The following is a 19,891-nucleotide window of genomic DNA, read 5'->3' on the forward strand; positions in this document are numbered from 1 at the left end:
TCATTGCAATGACTCGTTGGTCTGCTATGAGGCCTCTGGCTTCTGCTATTTTTCAATACTGGCACCTCACTTAGATTTCTCTCAAGTGTTTTGTTGTTGTCCTGTGTCATGGAGATCCTGTAGTTTTTGGTATGTAGGCCAGGTTGGTTCATGTGCTCCAGCACTTCGTTTATGGGGTAGATGGTGGAGTGGACCAATTCAAAGCCCTGGGCCTGGCCTTGAGAGTTATCTGAGCTGGTCAGCCTGATGGACATTCTACTCTCAAGCCCTCAGGGCTGGCTCACAAGCAGCCCCAACAACCAGGACCAGCTCAACCCTGCTGCCTAGGTTAGGTACAGGGCTCACTGTACCAAGTGTTGGAGACAGTGAGTGACATGACTAGTTCTCACACTCACATTGCCCTCAGACCATTTCTCCTACATGCCATAGATTGGTGAGGGATGAGGAAGGTGAGGAAGGCATCTCTCCCTCTTTGTCCCACCTTCCAGCAGACAACACTCAAATCCAGAACCAGCTCTACTGTGTTACCTGGGTAAGGTGCTAGACCTGAGTGCCTGGCCAGGTGAGGGGCAAGGAGAGCTCTCCCACTCTGATGACATCAGGTATAGGTTTCCTGCCTGTTGTAGGTGGCAAGAAGCAAGGTAGGGACAGGCGGTCATCTTTCCATCGATCATGTCATTCAATGTCAGCCAAGTTGTCTGGCCAGCTATCCCATGCTCCCACCCTCAGGGCAGGCTAACTGGTGCCCCTGACATCAGTCACTGATGCCACTGTGCTGCCCAGTTGAGGTGTAGAACCTGTTCTTCTCGGTCCTGCATCCAGCTAGGGGCAGGATCAGATCTCCTATCTCACACTCCCAGGGCAGCTCTCCCAAGATGTTCAGATGAGGGGTGGATTCACTTCTGCACATCCCTCAGACATCAACATGTCTCCAGAAAGCATCCCAAACCAGGGACATTTGCCTGGCCATTGAGGGGTAACAGACCCTGCTGCTGCAGGACCATGCACTCAGACAAGGCCCCCAGTGACAGCACAGATCAGGATTCCACTATGGTACCAGATAGCCTCATCTTCAGTCACAGCAGGCTATTTCTCACTATTCTTGTGTCTCCAGTTCTGCCTCTCTTCATCGCACCCACAACCTTCAGTTTATTGTTTTCTTCCATTTCACCACCATGTCCTTGCTCCTCTTAGTGACGTCCACCAATTAGTATGGCTCGGTGGAGGTATCTAGCCCTGTTCCAGATCTTACTGGTGTTCCTCTCAGGCTAGGTAGGTCCCTGTTTAGGCCCCATAGCACTGATCTGGTAGGCATCTTGGGTTTGGTCCTCACCCCACCAACCTGAGTGGTCCCATGTGAGGGTCATCTGTTTTGGGCTACTCCTTTCTGGGACCCTCAGTCACACAAGGGTTCTTGTAGTCGTTGGCTTACCTCTGGTCCTGGGAGCCATAACGTTCCATGTGTTGCTTTACTGGTGGTTGTGTCAGGCTAGCTCCCGGTTCAAGCTCCTTAGCACCGAACTTGTGGTCATCTCAGGCTCATTTTTCTTCATGCATGGTCAGGCTACTGATCACTCAGATGGTCACAGGTCAGAACACAGAGGGAAGACATACCCTCTCTCTTCTCTGACATCTGACAGCCATGTGACCCAGTAGCCACACCTGCAATACTTTTAGGGGCAGGGAACGAATGTTCTTTAGTCAAGGACAGGAATTAGGAGGATATTCCCTGGTGTGTGCCAGTCCCTGTGCAATGAAGATGTGATTGTATCATAGTCTACAACAAAATGACATAATAGCTTAGGAAAATTCTGAAAATTACAACCTGTGCGTGTGTCAGCACCCATCGCAGACATCGAGATTATTGCTCTCTGTGGTGGTTTGAAAGAAATTGGCCCCCACAAGCTCACAGAGAGTAGAACTATTAGGAGGTATGGCCTTGACGGAATAGGTGTTACCTTGTTAGAAGAAGCGTGTCACTTTCAGGGCAGGATTTGAGGTCTCAGATGCTTAAGGTGTGCCCAATGTCACATTCCCTTCCTGCTGCCTGCCCATGTTCTTGACATAGAACTCTCAGCATCTTCTCTAGCACCATGTCTGCCTGCTTGCCACCATGCTTCCTGGCATGATGACAAACACACTAAATTTATGAAACTCTAAGCCAGCCTCAATTTTGTTTTTCAATAAAGAGTTACTGTGGTCATGGTGTCTCTTCATAGCAATAGAAACCCTAAATAAGTCACTGCCTTGTCCCAGTGTATACTCTTGCCTCCATGTCAAAAATCAAGAGTCGATAGTAACATGTGTATATAGGGGCCCTCCATTTTATACCATTGGTCAGTATGTCTATTTTTTCAATCAAGTTTCATTCTATTGTTATCAACAAGGCTCTTTAATATAACTTCTTCCCAAACTTTGTATTATTTTTTTAATAGTTATTTTTAGTTTTTTTTATTTGATATATTTTTTTTTACATTTCAAATGATTTCCCCTTTTCTGGCCCCCCACTCCCCGAAAGTCCCATAAGCCCCCTTCCCTCCCCCTGTTCTCCCACCCAACCCTTCCCACTTCCCTGTTCTGGTTTTGCCCTATACTGCTACACTGAGTCTTTCCAGAACCAGGGGCCACTCCTCCGTTCTTCTTGTACCTCATTTGATGTGTGGATTATGTTTTGGGTATTCCAATTTTCCAGGCTAATATCCACTTATTAGTGAGTACATACCATGATTGATCTTTTGAGACTGGGCTACCTCACTTAGTATGATGTTCTCCAGCTCCATCCATTTGCCTAAGAATTTCATGAATTCATTGTTTCTAATGGCTGAATAGTACTCCATTGCGTATATATACCACATTTTTTTGCATCCATTCTTCTGTTGAGGGATACCTGGGTTCTTTCCAGCTTCTGGCTATTATAAATAGGGCTTCTATGAACATAGTGGAGCATGTATCCTTATTACATGCTGGGCAATCCTCTGGGTATATGCCCAGGAGTGGTATAGCAGGATCTTCCGTTTTGCCTCTCCTGTAGATCTTTTGTGTTTTCATATGAATTTAGGAATGTTTTCTTCAATTTCTGTGGAGAAATTCACTAGGATCGTGGTTGGGATTGCACTTAATCCATAGACAGCTTTTGGCAGGGTGCTAAGTGGCATCCTGCTTTAGTTACATTTAGCTCACTCATAAGTAATGATTAAGGGTTTTGTGTGTCTAGGAATCTTTTGTGTTTGATTCCTTTTTCCTTGTTTCTTCTTTTTCATGAATTTTAGCTTTTTTATTTTTCACCTTAGGGATATTTTCATTTCCTTATTTACTCATAGAATACTATATATATATATATATATCAGTATATATGTGTGTGTATGTTTAATGTTTTAAGAAATTTTAAAAAGGTACCGTCTTGCCATCTGCCATGAAACTTTAAGATTCATTGGCTAAAATTCTATACTTTGGTATAATAAGTTATCATTAAATTTGTAATTTTGATATTTTTCTTTATGGTTTCTTTAGAAGATAATGCCAATGACATTGCAGTAAATCCATTCAGATCTACATGGTAAGTTCTAACCTAGCCAGAGCCACAAAGAGAGACACTATCCTAACTATTTTTTGTATGTTTATCTTTTCCATCAGGCTTTAATTGATTGTATGTATATGTGTGTGTATATGTGTATGTGTGTATGTATATGTAATATGTGTGTGGTGCCTATTGAATGCATACCCTGTCCCTTCTTTCTCTCTCTCTCTCTCTCTCTCTCTCTCTCTCTCTCTCTCTCTCTCTGCTTTCAATCTAAGAATCTGGGTTTTTTGCTATTTGTAGCAATAAACCGCTCAGAATACAGACATATATGTAACTGTAGGATTAAAATCATGGTGACAAAATTAAGAAAGAAATATGGCATTTTCAATAAAATATCTCCTTCATGGTCAAAGTAAGTAGAAAAACAGGAAGGAGAAGTTATTGGATGATTTGTTCAAGTTTATACTCCACCAAAATACCATTAGTTAGGCATCACTGATTCCTATTTGATGATTCAAGAGTTGTACTATATATGGAAATCCAAAGATTACACTAGGAGAAACCAGTGCAAAGATGAGGTTTTCTATAATGCATCATGGTTTTCCTTTAGACTTTGACCGATTGAAAGAAAGGGAGAATGCTCCTTGCCTTGTGATCTACCACCAAGCTGCTTCTTCAGTCTGGAGGGAAACCGTTTTCTGATAAAGTACATCCAATTGCTTGAGTTGCTCTGACTTCACCTTGACCCATTTGTAAGTGATCCATTCCATCCCATAAATAGCAGCACGCCACTGACAAGGCTTCACTGTGATTCCCTGGCCTTCTGGTCCCAATTTACTATTTATACCTTTAGATGCTAGCACTGCTTTTTTATGTAACAATGCAGCAATGGCTTCTAACTCTCTGTAGTTTTAAATATTTTTCCCTAACCCGACCAAAAATGCTAATGCTTAGAATGCTGTGTTGTAGACAGACAATCTATCAAATTCGTGCTGGCAGATGGGCTGGCTTCTGCTTTTATGGAATTCAAAGCATTGCCAAATAAATAAATACAGCAAAAAGGAAAAAAAATAAAATTATCATACCCTTAAATAAGTTATTTCTGGGAAACTGCCCAAAGCAGTTTCTTCTGTTTCTCCTTTGGTCTAAGTTTAAGGTCAAAAGGTCACAGCTCAGGGGGCCAGGGAGCCCAGCCTCAGATTGTTCCAGTGCACCAAATTAGCTTCCATGCTTATCAAAGAAAGCCTGGGATGTCTGTCTGCATTTACTGATGGATTATCCAGCAAACCTGCCAGGGCTTCTAGCTTATTGTTCATAACCAGCAACGTTACCTCATCCATGGGTCCAGAACACCACTTATCTTGCTTCTGAGAGACAGATAAGGAGGCACTTAGAGGGAGCTTTGATAAAAAGCAAACCCAATGAGGAGCTGTTTTGCTGTCTCAGCTCCTGGGTCAATCTGTCTTCTATCTAAATAGCTTTGCTTTTGTTGCAGAATGTTCCTTATTTAAAGATAACCATAGAGGTGAAAGGAAAGAAAACATTAGAATCTGAGATGGTGTTTGGATTACAAGTAGTTGTAGACCTTCCTTCTAAAACCCACAGAGAGAAAACTGTTGCTTGTGTTTAATTGGCATTCTTGATGAGTTTATAATGATTTACTTAAAACTATGTTTTCAGATTATTTTATCTCTATATGGATGTTGGGTTCGCATGCATGCCTGTGCACCATGTGCCTGGTGACTATGGAGGCTAAAAGAAGTAGCCAGATCTCCTGGAACTAGACTCTAAAGAAAGTTGTGAGCTGACATGTAGGTGCTAGGAATCAAATACTTGGTTCTCTGGAAGAGCAGATCTTAACTACTGAGCCATTTCTCTAGCCCCTTATAATGGCTTTCTTGTAGAAAAGCTCAAATCAAAAGACTTTACTAAGGAGATTTTCCAGTTATTTCTTTAAGAAATCAGTAAACGCATCCTCTATCTTTAAAAGATGAAAATGCTTTAGTTCATATTCTAACTAATTCTGGAAACCGATGATCAATTAGAAATCTTGAGTGCCTCAGGCATGATCAGAGGATAATTTTATGTGCCCCATACCACACTTATTTGGTTCTCCATGGTTTGGCAACCTTTCTATTCATGAATACAGTTGTGAACTTGGAACTGAGGAGTAAAAAACTATGAATGGCCAGGATTAACATTGCCAAGCCTGATCTGAAATCCAAAATAAATTCTCGTGGGTCTCATGTTGTAAATCACTTGGACATAGGTCTTAAAGGTACTTTCCCATTTTACTTATAAAAAAATCAAGCCAAGGAGAGGACAGGGTCTGTGCTTATTATTCTAATACTATTGTAACCTTTGCATTATAGATATAAAAACTCAAGCTTCTGCAGGTCAAACGCATGTCAGGACAGCTATTAAATAAGTGAAAACGTCTTAGTAGAACAGTGAGTGTCTGACCCTTTCTGAGTAGAGAGAGAGGAACATAGAAAACTTTGTAAAGCAAGAGGATGAAAACTGCCTGTCCCTGAACCTTCAGGCAGCAGTTCTGTGCGCCATGGTTCGGAGGTACTAAGTTGTTTCAGTAACTTGCTATAAGCTATTGGAATAGATTTGAAGTGCAGAAAACAAGAGTGAAGGGCCTGGTGGAAGGAATGGAAATGAGAGCTTAATGTGAGAAATCGAATTTTGGAATTACATTTGAGGCTGTCAAAAGGTAAGCATCTATTGCTACTCTTGTACAGCCCAGGTCTCAGCCCAGAAAATGGTGCCAGTCATGTTCAGGGTAGGCCTTCCTACCTCAGCTCACTTCATTAAGAACATCTCACTATGGCGTCATAGATAGATAAGTGGTTAAGAGAGCTTGCTGTTGTTCTGGAGAACTTAAGTTCAGTTCCTAACATTTATGGTGAACATATCATTAAGTTTCCTGTGACATCAGCTTCAGAGGTTAGAATACCATGTTCTGGCCTCCACAGACACCCACGCACACCCATGACTACACAGATATAGAAACATACACATAAATAAAAAGTAATGAAGTAATAAACATTAAAAAAAAAAACCAACTCATAGCCATGTCAACAGGCTACAGGCAAAGTCCAAACAATTCCTTATTGAAACACTCTCCCTATATGATTCTTGATTGTGGATTCTTTACATCTAAAACAAGGCACCACACTCCTAAGGAAATAAAGTGAACAATTCATAGATTAGTAAGGAATACAAATTTCAGTATACACCACCACTGATGGATTGAAATCCAAAGATATTTATGGTCTTTTGTGTTTGGTCCTGAAAAAATATTAATATCTTAGCCAATGCTTAGAGATACATTTTTAAATTCTATATATAACTCATTTATTATATTTTTTTATTTTTTTATTTTTTTACTGTGGCTTCTGCTTTTTTTCTTTTCGATATAATATTTTATTTACATTTCAAATGATTTCCCCTTTTCTAGTAAAAATCTTTTAATTTTTGAGATTACAAGATGATTACATCATTTCCCCTTTCCCCATCTTCCTTCCAAACCCTTCTGAATAGCCTTCCTTTATTCTTTCCAATGCATGTCCTCTTTGTTCCTTAATAGTCATAACTTGTGTGTATATTAATTTATAAATACAGACTGTTCAGTCAGTATGGGTGTGTTCAGGCTTATGTGAGTGTATGTCTTCAGCATTGACCGTTTTGCATTATCTAACCAATTGCTGTGCTCTATACTGGGAAAGACTATTCCTCCTAATTTCCATACTCTTTCACTGTCTGTAGCTCTTTGGAGGCATATTTTGAAACACTAAAATTGTTAAAACTAAACTTGTTGGTGAGGCAAGTGTATCTCACAGCAGCAGGTTGGAATAATTTAAAGGAACCTGCTTTATGTTAGTGTTACAGACATAAGCAGCTGGAGGAGGCTGTCTACTAAAAACCCCTATGTTTGAGATGATGAGGAGAAGAGCAAAGGACTTTGTACATTGACCTTGTTTGCTATGAAATCCAAATCTTAGTGTTTGTTAGTTCAATATTTATATGACTTTACACAGACAGCTGTAAATGGACATGAAGAAACTGTTCTTCAAATCCTGAAACAGATTTTTTTTTGCATAATACCACAGAATATTGATAAGTGATCCAAATGCTTGATCAATTAACCCCAAAATAAATTTCATTTGCAACAAAAAAATACCACAGTTTGTAAAAGAGTAGTTAAAAAACACCAACATACAGACAATCATTTCATAAGAGAGTACTTATGATATGGGTTTCTTGGAAGCAGCAAAAAGATAGAACCTTTTTTATATTCCAAGCTCAGTCAGTCTTTGTCTTTTTATAAAAAATTGAAACCATTAATATTCAGTAATTATTAAAAGGTAATGCAAAAAGTATTCATTCCTGTGATTTTGTTGATTTTTTTGTTTTCTCAGATTTTTTTTTGATAATCTACTCTGTCATTATTTATTTGTTTCCCATGGAAACAAATTTTTACCCATTCCTGCATTTATTCCCTCTAGTATTTTCTGTAGGGCTTTAATATTTTACTATCATGGGAAAGTTTTATTTCTCTATATAGTTTAAGGATGGATTTCTCTGGTTACAACAATCTGGCCTGACAACTGAGGTCTTCCAGAACACAGAATACATCTTTCCAGAGCCTTCAGGCTTTCAAGATTTTTATTGACTTTGCAAATGATTTGACACTTCCTTCTTGAAGTTTGTAATACCCTTTCTTCATTCCTTGTTTTTAATGTTTTGACTATAATATTTTATGGGAAATTTATATGTGGATGATATTTTTTTCTCCAGGTTTTGGAAGTTTTCTTCTATTATTTTATTGGAGGTTTTACTCTATTTTTGCTATCATGGTTCCCTCTTCTTTGCTCATAATTGTGGGTTGTCCTCGCACTATGTCCATTAAACTCTGCAATGTTCTGTCCATGTATGTTAAATTGTTTCTCTCTGACATTTACTGATTGACCCATTTCCTGTCCATTGTCTTACATTGCTGACTCTTTGGTTTTGACTTGATCCATTCTCTGAGAGAATGTAACTGGCTTATTGGATTTTTTTCAATTATGGAATACATAAAATTTAGGTTTTCTTTTTAAGAAATTAAATTTTATTTGGATATCTTGGATTGACTTCCTCATTTCATCCATCTCCTTGTCTTTGTCTGTTTTGAGTTGTTTGACCAATGTCATAATAATCCTTTTGAATTTTGTCTGGGAGTTCCTCCAGGCAATTCAATAGGGGCAATTACTTTAAATTAGTATTGGTTTTGTTGTTGTTTCTTGTCTTTGTTTTTTTTTATTTACTAAGACATGTCATTTTGTTTTTCCTGTTGCTTTTATTTATGCTTGCACATCTGGGCTGAATGTGTTGGTTGAATTTTTCTTTCTTTTTTCCTTTTTTGTTCAAGTTGTCTTTCTTTTGTTCATTAGAAGTGTTTATATGTTTAGGATGGGGATAATTTATAGCAGGACTGGGATCTCAATTTCCTTTCTATGATGTTTGTAGATACAGGTTCCAGCTCAGGTCTCCTGCTTATCACCTACAATTTTGTGCCTTCATCAATTTAGACAAGGAGCGTAAAGCAAAATTTCTCTAGCAGTATGGGCTGGTCTTGAGTCTCAAGGATGGGTGGGGCAAATGGAAGTTCATAATCAGTCAACTGGCAGGGCTCTGGGAAATTCCAGTGGCAGGGTGCTTCATGGGTCTCTCAGCATTGTGTAGTAGCTACTGTTTCCCTTGTGGGGAGCCTGCTGGGAACCGATGAGTTTCAGAGATCCAGGGTCTGGCAGGAGGTAGTGGTGACTGGTAAACATCTGCTAGTCTTTGTGGTAAGATGAAGAGGAGCTTTGAACCAGAGTGACAATAGCCTGTCTGAGACTCTGCACCACATGGGCTGGAATAACCCTGGTCCCTGGTGGGTAGTGGTCTGGAATCTGATCAGTCCCAAAAGGAAGGTGAAATTCTAGGAGAAGGTGGCTGCTGTTCATTCCAGCAGCTGCAGGGCTTTACCACGATCCAAGGGTAGGATGTGGAGGGTGGGGGATATGCAGGAAGGAGTGAGGCTTGTTTGCCTGGGTTTCCATGTGATATAGACTTGCTCCTCTTCATCTTACCACAACTTAAACTTATATGCAAACTGAAGATTTTTTTTGTACAAATACCAAATTGAATGGTTTATACTGATCTACAATTGCTTATGAATAGCCCTTCAAACAAATGTGATTCTTAATTCAAATTTTAGAAATATATGTAACATCTCTAACACAGTCCAATGTAGGATCCATGATTCAACTCAATGGATTTATGTAGCAAGCTGTAGGATATTTGTTCTAGTTTGAATAAACACAGAATATAGATAAATTCATGTCAGGTCATTGGTTTGCAGCCAAAAATAATTAAAAGAAGACATAATTTTTGAACATTTTGGATTTTATAGTTATGGATAATGGATTGTGGACATATGTGTGCTACTCTCCCTTTTATTGTCACTGCCATTTAACCAAGCAACTCACTTCTACTGGCGAAAGTTGTAAACACAGAGAAAACTGGTTTCTTATCAAGTTATCCATCACTCTGCTCATACAGGGTCTGGAAATTTCTCAGAAATTCAGCCAAGTTTCTTGCATCAAAATTCCAATAAAAACATCCTTCTTGGCTTTTAGGTAATGATTTCTGTTGTGATTCTAAGGAAAACAAAAGATGTTAGGACTCACTTTCCAACTTTTTTTGAATGAGAATGACATTTGCTCTAATGAAGGGATTTTCCAGATCCTCTGAATAAGGAGGATGATCATAGTCTTAAGTCCAAGCCCTTCTGTTAGTACCCCTATGTGTTCAAAGGAATAGCTCTTAGTTTTTTTTTTTGTTGTTGTTGTTGTTGTTGTTTGCTATTGCTGCTGCCATCATTATTGGAGGATAGTGGTGATCTGGGTGTCTCAGGACAGTTAGAAGATGGAAGTATAAAGTTGATGATTTTATGAGATATTAGTGAGTGTTTGAACCAGCAGAACTGAAGGCACTGGTTGACTAAGCTATCTGTGGAGGTTTGACTGGAGTTTTAGACATAATTATAACTGACAATCGAAGTAGTACAGTATGAAGGGAGACAAATGTGGGATAGTTTCCCATCATGATGACAAGTGCCTGGGATAATGAATTTAATAAAGAGAAAGGTTCATTTTGGTCTAGTCTATTCATTTGAGTTTGGTGCTATTAATAACTCTGGAGTTATTACACCATAGTAGAAGTACACAGAAAAACTAGTCAAAGGGGCAAAATATCAAGAGACTAAATAAATCCCACAGACCCTTGGACATCTTTTTCTCAAGTTATCAGTGACTTAGCATTAAGATCCCCAGTTAAAAGTCCCACCCCTTCTCTGTCACTACTCTGGGGATCTGCCTCTAATACATGGAGTTCTGGGGGTGTTTTAATATCAAAACTACAGTATGTTTATATCTGACCATGAGCTAAATGACAATACAAAATAAAAGGTGTTTTTACAAGAGGCAGCCTGAGGGAAGGAATGTCTCTGTAATTTCAATTAGTCCTTGCCAAAATTTGAGTGTAAAGAGAAAGTTGGAGCTTAGATTCCAACCAGAGAGCAGAAGAGTATCTTATTGAACTTTTGGTTTTATTTCTTTCTGGAGCCTTCTTCACCATCAAATAAAGAGTGCGTTTCTTTCAAGGATCAAACAATACATTCCTAATTACTGTTTATTTCATTCAGTCCATAAATGCTATTTCATTCTTCCTTTGTGTGTATGATGTGAGTACATGTAATTACACACACATTTATGTGTGTGAATGTTATTGTGTGTGCCTATGCCATGTGTGTGGAGGTCAGGAGACAATCTTGAGTGTCCAATGTTCTTGAAGTGGAGACCCTTTGTTGTTAGCTGCTGTGTACACCAGGCTAGCTTCCCGGCTTTCCTCCTGTTTCCATCTTTTATCCCAGTGTAGAGAGCTAGGGTTATAGATGTATATACCACAGCTGGCTTTAGGCATATTCTGGGAAACAGAGTCAGGTCTACATACTGATGCAGCAAACACTTTACTCAGTGAGCCATCTCCTCACCATCACGAATGACTGAAGTTCTAAACTCCCTGTTAGGCTAGAAACAAAAGGTTGATTGGAGTGCATTCAAGATCTAGTGAGGAGTTTGCCAAACATAGTTTATTATACCGGATGTTGTCACTGCATCCATTTGGCTGTGTGGAGACCAAAAATATTTCTCTAAAAATGTGGCGACAATCCCCTTTATTATTTTTCCTGTGTGTGAAGTGAGTATGTCAGATTTATATCCAGAGGCTGGAAGTCAATCTAGGCAGTTCTTTGTCAAGACAGTTCATCTCTTTTATTTCTTCAGTGACAGAGTGTCTTGCTGGGTGACATCTTACCAAGTAGGGTAGGTTGACTAGCTAATGGCCTCAGGCATCTGAATGTCTCCACCTGCCAAAAATTAGGATTACAGATATGCACCATCAGGTTCATCATTTTTATGTGGGTGCTAGCGATTGAACTCAGGCCTTTATGCTTGTTCAGCAAGTACTTTATCCACAGAGCTATTTCACCAGCCCCAACGACATCCTTTATTGTGTGTTTCATGACTGAAGTTCAAGATATTGTTGATATTAATACAGAAAAAGAACATAGACCCACTTTACCACATCATCCTGATTATCACAAAAGGTCACCAAGTCAGTCAATGGCAAGGTCTCCAATCTCATATTTCAAAAATTTATGATTCAAGGAATACTTAAGTTATTATTTTTAGCAAAGAGAAGCCTCATCAGTAAGTTTTTCCTTGAAACCATAAAAATCATATTTTAACAGAAAAGCAAATTATAATCACAAGAATTGATAGATGAAGCCCTTGAAAGGCTTTGTTTATTCTGGCCCTTTCTACAGTGCATTTTGGGTACTGTCAAATACAGTTTGAAAATATATTGCTTGCATCCTTCAACCTTCGACTTAGTTAATATTATGTTACAAAGATAAGTTGTGAAAAAAATATGGCATGGAAATATATCCCAAATGTCCTAAGTAAATGTTTAAAATGTATATTGAACTCATTTCCTACTTAAGTTACTGCTTATTCAACCTTTTGGAGTAAGACTACCTAAAAAAATAGATTTCTTTCAGTGTTATTATCCAGGAGGAACCATTATCTTGTAATATATGATCTGTTTATGTTTCTGTGGAGGGCATCTAAGCTGGGAAGTAGGCGATCACCGTGAAGCAAAGCAGATGGGGATGGATCTGGTTTGTGTCTGAGAGTGAGCATAGCAGAGGTTCCTAGACTCCTCAGATGTGGGTCACCCACTCTGGCCCTGGCATGCTACAGAAAACCCTTTCAAGCCTGAAATCATTACCAGGAATTTCCTGAGGACCCTGGGATTAGAAAACTTGGCAAATTTCATCTTCCTTATGTCTTTCATTTGGATTGTTTTGTATCACGAACACACACACACACACACACACACACACACACACACACACACACACATACTTAAAGGAGAATAGACTTGGCAAGGAAATGATTATATCAACTTTGAAATACAGGACACTTGAGCTTCAGTTACGGTGAATTAAATGTTTTGGAGAAGTTATTGTAAGATTTGTTTGTAATGTTGATTTAGTTTTGACTTTGTGGTCCCTGGCCTGGAACTGTGCTTTATGAACTTTGGCACAGAGTTTGTATTCCTGACCCAATTTTAGCATTGTGTCCTGATAATATTTCTGTGTTGTACTTCAGACAGTAAGTCCAGGAGGGTAGATTCATTGCCCCATTGTTATCTCCTGCCATTTCAAGTGTGTACAAATGCTATATACTATGTTTTTAATGAATGACTTCCATAAAACAGGTTTAAAACATAAGACAAACTCCGGTAAAAACACAACAAAATAAAACCAAAAAAAAAAAAAAAAAACCCAATATTTTCATCTCATATAGAGGGTATTTGTCTCTTATAATATCAAGAATGATAAAAATATTTGGATTACCTGTAGTTCACTTAATTACTATATTGTATTAACTATGCCTGATTCTAAAATAAATGTAAATATTTTTAGTTATATTAAGTAAAATCTATAGATTTGTATATGTTGGAACAAAAGAATTAGTGGAAGATTATGCCACTATTTCATCATAAAAAGCATGTTTAAATTTTATTTTTGCCTATGATTGTTGCCATATGCTTTCTTTAGTACATAATTATTTCAGGAGAATAAATGTGTTTCTCCATATAACCCAGGGGGCCTTGAACTCACAGCAATCCTCTTGCCTCAGCCTTTGGGCAATGGGTGTGAGCTACTGTGTCTGTCTCTTAGTACTATGTTTCACATAACATTTGAGTGAATTAACGCTTCCTGCAATTTTATGTGCAAAGTTGAGCTATCTTTAAAAAAAATGCTGTTAATTGTAGAAATTGGAGACTCCATTACTGTTGATTAAGTTTAACTGGATGGACTAGTGAATTGCAAGCCTATAGTTAAATTTCCTTCTAACCAAAATCATCAAGTTCATTTTCAGATATCTTCCAATAGGGTTTATTAGTTGAGATATCTTACATTCTCACAAGAACAAAACATTTAAAGAACTATCTCAGAAACCTTTATACATGACTATAACACTTTAATAACCAGTCAGAGCAACAAATGATTTTGAATTTCATATGCTTATCATAGATGCACAGTTTTGTGTTTTCAGACATGGCAATATTATGTGTGCATAAATCCGTGATACGTATTCAGTAACAGTTTCTTCCTTATCATCTGCTGCTTCAGGTAAATGAGTTAACGGTTTTCATCTCTTTCCATCCTATTAATGTGCAGCCCAACCTGTGAACTTCATACCAACTCTACTGTTTATGTATATTTGTTTTTTTTATTTTCTTTATGATGAACACAGTTGCTGAAAAAAATTTTCATTTGTTTATTTCTATATATGTAATCACTCATTTTGGTTCAATGTGGATGTAATAAATGATCCATAGAAATGATATTTAAAATTATTAAGTGCAATAATCAAACATAGTGAAAGGGACATAATTAGGGTGTGGAAAATGCTATAACCTGAAAGGTTTCCCAAAGCCATTGTACCAGTTCACTCTTTCATTAGTATACAGATAGTTCTGGTTTTCTCATACTCTCAATTATCCTAGAGATTAGCAGTTGTACCCTCCCTGTTGAAATATCTCTGTATATATGAATGGGAAATTTAGAATATCTCATGATGAGCTGTGTCAGCCATTCCATTGGTATTAAGAAACCCCGATGGGTGGGAGAACAGAGGGAGGGAAGGTGGCTTATGTGACTTTCGGGGAGTGGGGAACCAGAAAAGGGGAAATCATTTGAAATGTAAAAAATATATATATATCGAATAAAATTAAAAAAAATAAAAAAATAAAACAAGCCCCGAGTTTGATAACTGTGCAGGAGCTAGGCAAAATGCCGCACGCCTGTAACCACAACACTCAGAAAGATGAGGCAAACAGACCGCTCAGGTTTCAATGTAAAACACACTCATACTTTATAAGAGATATATCGAATAAAAAAAAAAAACTAAAAAAAAAAAAAGGAAATGTAGTTAGAGCAATGTTATCACCATCTATATAGTTAGTATGAGGGCAGACTGAGTTGCATGAAAGAAAGTCTGTCTAAAAAGAAAAAAACAAAAGCAATATTCATTAGCCTACTACAGTGTTTACATATGCACAAAAGGATGAATATATGCAGAAGAATGAATAGGTCCCAGAGGCATGGTAATACATGCTGCGTTATTCTATTCACACACTATTCTAGAGGAAGATAAACTTTTAAAGCTTTCAAACACAGGTCAGTGCTTTCTAGTGATCTCAGCACAGGGAGGGCATTGCTTGAAGAGTTCCGTGGGAAGTTTTATGGGTATCGGGGGTGTTCTATGTAGGTATGAAGGCAGAAAAGGCAGGAGGCTGGCTGGTCTGATTGCATTTGCCCTCAGGAAAAAGAATGAACAGGATGTTGGGTCTGTCTATAAAGCCTCATGGCCCACACCCAGTTGACTTCATATCCTTTAACTCCTATGACCTCCCAAAACATGGCCACCAGCTGTGGATGAAGTGTTCCAACACGTGAGACAGCATGGGACATTCTGCAATCAAATCATAACACTCCGCTTCCCTTTATGTGTTTGTTTGTCTGTGCAGTTACTTAATTTACAACAGAAATTAAAGCTTTAAAGGAAAGTTTGGTGATGGAGAGTTTGCTCAGTGGTTAAAAGTCCTTGTTGCTTTTGTAGAGAGCCCAGGTTTAATTGTCAGTACCCATGTGATGGTTCACAACTGTCTGTAACTACAGTCTTAGGAAATCTAATTCCTTAGTCTCGCACACTTTGTAACCAGACATGCATGTGGTGTATATACTTGCAAACCTGCAGACAAAATGATTCATATGCATGAAATAATAAAATGATTTTTTTATATTTTTAGAAAAAGAACACATTTTTAAAATAAGTCACTTTACTTAAATACAGCCAATATTTCCTTTTCATTTTTCTTTACTGAACACATTCATTAGTGTTACATAAAATTTGAGAGTCTATTTTTTTGAAATTTGGAATGATTTCTGCTTCTAATGTCTGTTTGTTATGCAGTTAGCATGTCATCAATTAAAAGTATTAAAAGGATCAGTTCAATGATCATGCAGAAAAACAGGCTGTGCTTTCTGAGTGTGCACCATGGAATAGTTCACAAAGAAGCAACAGCCCATGCTTTGTGATTACGACTGCACTGCATATGTCTGAGTTTCATTTCCAGTTACTGTAATAAAATACTCTGGCAATAGCTACTTAAGAGAGAAGGGGTTTATTATAGTTTATAGCTTCAGGTTACAGTCCATTATGGAGAAATTGCAGTAGAAGCAGTTCCAGACAGTTGGTCACATTGGACCCATTTTCTATAAGCAGAGAGTAATAGATTCTCTCTCTCCCTCTCTCTTCCCCACAGTCTCCCTGTGTCTCTCTCTCTGTGTTTCTCTCTCTCTCTCTCTCTCTCTCTCTCTCTCCTCTCTCATTTTCATTCAGTACAGGGCTCAGCTCACAGAATGCAATGCCCACATTATAGTAAGTCTTCCCGTCTAGAAATGGAATGGGTTCTCACTCGGTAGATTCAGTCCTACCAGCTAGCGTCTAAGGTGCTATACACATTGCTGGAAGTAAGCCTCATTCAGCCATGAACTCTCTAAGCTACAACAGTGACTGGTATGGTAGCAGCAAATGGGAGTAACCAGTCACCTTCTGATCGGATGAATAGCCAACTCCATGTGAGGGAATCAGATACCTGACATTTTTAAAGAGGGCAATAATTTGTGGCTAGACGTGCCATAGAACCTAGAGGGAGAACCCAGTATTATTATTCTGCTAAATGGACCTAGTATTAAAACAACTCCTAATGCCTTTACACAAATGTTTTCTCGAGGTTATTTGGCAATCTCTGTCTCTTACAATCTTTTTACCCACTGTTCTGCAGGACCCAAGCCTTGGCAGAAATGGGTGTGGTGTGTATGTTCCCTGTAGGGATGAGTACTCTACAGTCTCTTATGCTCTGCCTGTTGGGCCATTGTTCTGTGTTAGTTACTGTGAAGAGAGGCTTCTCTGATTGGAGCTGAGAGATAATCTGATCATGTGTACAGAGAAAGGGCGAAGTTTAGTATTGCCTGTACCGATGCTAAACTTTGTGGAGAATGCAGATTTCAATTTGAGGGAGAGATATGAATAGATGTCCAGCTGTTCAAGCACATGCCCTCCATGCCAAGACAAGTCTCATAATAAAGGGAGAGTGAAAACCACACCTTGAATCCTGCCATCATACTGTGATCCCCAGTGGAAAGGCTGAATCCAGTATCTCTACCGACCTACAGTTTACCAGTGGAATAATATATTCTCCTTTCAGAAAAAAAGGAGGCCAGGGTCTGGAAAAGGCAAACTATTAACAGTGACAAGTATTAGTAGCAACAGATATAGTGGCTAGGTGACTCTATTATCAAGGCACTATCAAAGCAAAATAATGTGGTTAGGTGAACAGACAGGCTAAAAATGTGGTTAGGTGAACAGACAGGCTAGTGTTTGTATGTCTCTCTCTGTGTGTGGTTTTGTATGTGTGTTTTTGTGTGCATATGTGTCTGTATGTAGCATGTGTATGTGTCTGTATGTGTATATGTGTCTGTGTGTATGCATGTGTGTCTGTGTATGTGTCTATTTGTGTGCATGTGTGTGTGTGCATGCATATGCTCATATGTGTGGTGTCTTTTGTGTTTATGTGTTCTATGTGTGTACATTGTTAGGTATAGGATAGCTGCACCATGATCCATGGAGGTCAGAGGACAGCCTCAGCTGATGAAGAAAACACACACACACACACACACACACACACACACACACACACACACACACAAACTCTTGCCTTTGCTTCCACCATCTATTAATAGCACAGGGATTACAGATGTGTGCTTACAATGTTGAGCTTCCCCATGGATTCTAAGAATCTCAACTCAGATCTTCACATTTGTGGACTAAGCGCTTTAACAACAAACCACTCCCTAGTCTTGCATAATAAATTCCTCTCCTAGGAATGAAGTCATGACATCTATTACTGGTTTTCTCTTTTCTCCATACTACTTCCTTTTCCTTGCTTTATCATTTGCTTTGAATAATAAATTCTTGCTTATTATCTATCTCTTCCAATGCAAAGAACAAACAAAACTGGTGAATCTCATTTAAACTACATATTTGTGCATTGAAGTACACATCTTATAGGTATGATTTTCTTTTAAGTACTTAATAGTATGAGTCCTTGTGACTTTTTAAGACAACCTGCTATTTTTTCCTTCTCCCTTCTCCTATATTTATCTTTCTCTATCCTACATAACTAGAAACCCCTTTTCTGTTTCTCTCTCTAGATTCCTCCAAGAGCAATAGACTATATAGCAAAAAACCCTCATACCAGCCATGAGAAACCCAGTTTTGAGTTGTTGGTCAGAATTGTCCAAAGGATTCCTAAAACATTACAAGCTATTACTATTGTACTTGCTTAATCCCAGAGGAAGAAGGTAAGTCTTATTGCTAAAGATATAATTCAGACACAGGGCCCAGAGGAACCAAGCTAGATCTGACATGAAGGCCTCCTCCATACATATTAGATTTATAGCATCAGAATGTACCAAGTAAGCTTCTGAAGGAGAAAAGTAAGCAAACAGAAGAGAGACATGATAGTACAGTAGACCATAGCTTCACTTGAATCAATGTTAATCTTCCTGTAAAGTCTTGATGAAGCCTAGAACTGATCAGCCAAGCGAACATCTTTCCGATCATAGATATTTCTCTAGATGCAGTAAGAATTTAAGTTCCCAAGAAGCTTAGTCAGGCAACATAGTACATCATTCTATTCCCAGAATGCTGGGCATTCAGACAGAGGATTGTTAGGGTTCAAGGCTAGTCCGTGCTAGAAAAGTAGGCCCAGTTTAAAGAACAAAACATTGTCAACAAAATGTTAAAAGAACTGGATGAGCAGAGGTAGTCTTCATGCCACAGTGCCTGGAGAATAAGCACACCAGTGCATTCTTGAATGCTGCATGAAGGTAACTGGTCAAACTTTCAAAATACAAAATTATTATCCCTAATCCACTTAGATTGTGGTCTGAATGTCCAGTCAATATCATACTTGAATTTAAAACAGAGATCTCACCCAGGTCTGTTTCTTAACAAGACTTACCTCCACTGTACTGTCAATTTGTGGTCAGGGAGTGCAGTATTTTCGTCCCTATCTCTCTTCATTTGGCTTTTCTTATGCAAGGTTGTATATATGCATGATTGTTTCACAGTTACGAATGGGATAGTTTTGAGAAAGCAGAAACTGACTTAAGGTAAGAGTAATCCTGTCAGCACTGATCAGGAAAGGTGTAGAGCATTTTAATTGTGAAGATGATGACAGATATGAAATGATTCCCACAGCTACAGGGTGGATAAAGTCAAAAGACACGGGTGGGGAAAGTCACTATGAAAATTTCCCCCATTTCTGTGGGTGATTTTCCTAGGGTCTATATTTTGCAGCTCTTTATAGCATATACATTGTGAACATATGAAACAGACCCAACAGCATTTGAATGGAGCTATCCATCTAGAGGCTCTCCTGAAGAATCATGTGGTACAGCTGCCTAGTTCCAAGGGCTCTGAGACAATATAATGGAAGCAAAATCTAGTGACTTCATCTCACCAGCCCTCTCTATATCTCAAAAACCTGAAGCTGAAAAATAATATTGTATTGTCATTCTGACATAAAGAAAATGAAAAATACAAATTCACCTGCCTTCTTTAGTTACTA

General features: G+C 38.5%; 1 non-coding gene across 1 annotated transcript; it reads right to left on the reverse strand.

The window, feature by feature from the left end:
• Positions 1-1,555: 1,555 nt before the first annotated feature.
• LOC127666396 (small nucleolar RNA SNORA17) lies at positions 1,556-1,684 on the reverse strand. The gene has a single exon (XR_007973610.1). It is a non-coding gene; the product is annotated as a small nucleolar RNA SNORA17 (small nucleolar RNA).
• Positions 1,685-19,891: the final 18,207 nt, after the last annotated feature.

Source organism: Apodemus sylvaticus, chromosome 15, assembly GCF_947179515.1.
Source record: "Apodemus sylvaticus chromosome 15, mApoSyl1.1, whole genome shotgun sequence".
NCBI classification, from domain to species: Eukaryota; Metazoa; Chordata; class Mammalia; order Rodentia; family Muridae; genus Apodemus; species Apodemus sylvaticus.